The sequence below is a fragment of the Mya arenaria genome, chromosome 9, assembly GCF_026914265.1.
Source record: "Mya arenaria isolate MELC-2E11 chromosome 9, ASM2691426v1".
Classification (NCBI taxonomy): Eukaryota; Metazoa; Mollusca; class Bivalvia; order Myida; family Myidae; genus Mya; species Mya arenaria.
In genome coordinates, this window is record NC_069130.1 from 32,609,604 (window position 1) to 32,611,839 (window position 2,236).

A 2,236-nucleotide genomic window follows, 5' to 3' on the forward strand; every position below is an offset into this window, starting at 1 on the left:
TGTAGTTATCTTCCCTCCATAATATAGGAAAACCACTTAAAGTGTATATAAATCCTTTACCATTTTACCCTTTTAAAATAGATGTTCGGATTTATTTAATAATCACGGACCAACAGATGACTTTTATCTTCAACTTCACATCAGTATGTAAGTCATCAAATATTTGAGATGACAAGATGTTCCACTGAACGCTTTGTTTCCATCTTGCAATCATTTTTCCAAGGAAGGCGTTGCAGTTGTGTTAAGATGATTGCCATGCATTGCAGGTCAATCCTCATACAATGGCATTTTTGATTACATTCGGATTCCAGTGCCTGAAATAGAAAACAGAATATACAACAATAATAGGAATTATATTTTCAGATCAATTATTTTAAAAGCCTGTACAACAACAGAAAGGTATTCACAAAACATTAAGTGCAACACCAATTTAAAGCTGCATCCTCACAGTTTTACTGTTCTGACACCTTTTTTAATTTTGTCGTTAAACTAGCCAATTGGCAATTATTGTGCAAATGTATGGAAACCAGTGATATTAGACTGCTGACATAATATCAGATCACAGTCTTTCATATACAAGTTTGAAAATTTGGTAAAAATTCCTCCAACTAGTCATATAAGGTCACACATAATAGAACAGATTTCAATTGTTTGGAAAATATTTTTTTGCTATTGCTTTAAGCCATATTATTAATTATATGTGTAAATTTAATTTAATTACTCCTTTGGGCTTTTGAAGAATGACCAAGAAGAACTGTCAATGTTTGAGAGAGCAGTTTTTAGCTCTGGACTACTGGTTAATTAAAAAATATGAAATGAAATTGTTATCATGTTTAAATTCATCTACAATGTTGATATTTTAATACTGTCAATCCTTGTTGGTTAATTGTACAAACATGCAGGTACTTTTGGGCTTAAACCAATAGGATACTTGACTGTTAAATTATTGTCTGAATTTCGAAAATAGCACAACCATTACCTCATCTGCCTTTTTTCATTAGAACAAGCCGGGAATCAGAGTCAGCTGCACCCCTGGTACCATACTCTTCTCTGAAAATGACAATAAGATTAACATTTAAATGTCTGCATTTCATTGGCACAGTAAAAATGTCAGCATTTTTTAATGTTTCTGCATCACCACCACTGGTGGATATCAAAGAATTTAGTCTTGAAAGAAATGTGTGCTGGTTTATGCGTTCAAACTCATTTTGTTAAACCAATAGAATGAAGATCTAATTTATTTAGAGAACTATTATTAGTGAACAGGGCCGAGGTATTCAATTGTGCCATTACATTAAGTTGTTTGCTACCAACACTCACGGACATATAAACCATACATCCTTGGTTAAAAGAATGTAAATTTTAATTATAAAAAATTAAAGTTAATGATATGAAATGTATGAGATAAATACACTGAGAAAGAAAGTCTAACCTATTATCAATCTAAGTAAAGTCAGATTCAGACTTATTTGATAGATAAATAGAGTATTTGTTTTCTTAATTTTTGCCACTATTCACTGGAGCTTCAAAATTGTTATTTACTAAATTAGAATCTGTCAAATGAAAGAAGACTTTACCCCACCCACTAAGAACTAAAGACATTTCCAATTAGTTTCTCATTAGGGCTCTTTTAAAACTATTTTTATATTTTATTAAAATACAATAAGTATAAAAATAACACTTTAATACACACAAATAAGTGGTAAAAGTTCGCTCCTCATTCTGTCTTTGGACTAACATATCTCTTGGTTGTTTGAACATCTTCTTGGTCGGCCATGATGGACTATTTTCTTACGACCCGTATTATATCCGAGGCCATATCTTGATACTAGCCGAGGAGTTCCGATTGCTGAAATCAGGTATTTAAATTACTTTTTTGAAGAAATAGCTTGTGAATTTGCAAAATGGATATGGTTATTGATAAGAATTAATGTATTTATTGGCAGTCTTAAGCAACAGAATACAAATGAAGACCATTTCATTTCATAGACAGTTTTTACATGTTTACGAATTTTGTTATGAATGACGTTCCAGGCTAACCATCATTAAAAAAAAGCCTGGACGGCATTTTAGAATGACTAGGGGTGGGATGGGTCAAAAAGTATTTTTTTAAAATATCCAGAGCAGCCAGAAGGTAAGCATAAGCTCTATTGGTCACAGTTGGGAGACTTGTTTGTCCCAAACTACATTTTTTTTTTCAATTTTCTTGCCGTTCTGAAAACATTGCAGCTAGTAA

At 31.9% G+C, this 2,236-nt stretch overlaps 1 long non-coding RNA gene across 1 annotated transcript; it reads right to left on the reverse strand.

Annotated features, from left to right (window-relative positions):
- Nucleotides 1-203: 203 nt before the first annotated feature.
- Nucleotides 204-1,789, reverse strand: LOC128246577 (uncharacterized). Its single transcript, XR_008263286.1, has 3 exons — nt 1,690-1,789; nt 980-1,050; nt 204-314 (listed from the first exon to the last, which is right to left on the reverse strand). It is a non-coding gene; the product is annotated as an uncharacterized LOC128246577 (long non-coding RNA).
- Between the last annotated feature and the right edge of the window lie 447 nt (nt 1,790-2,236).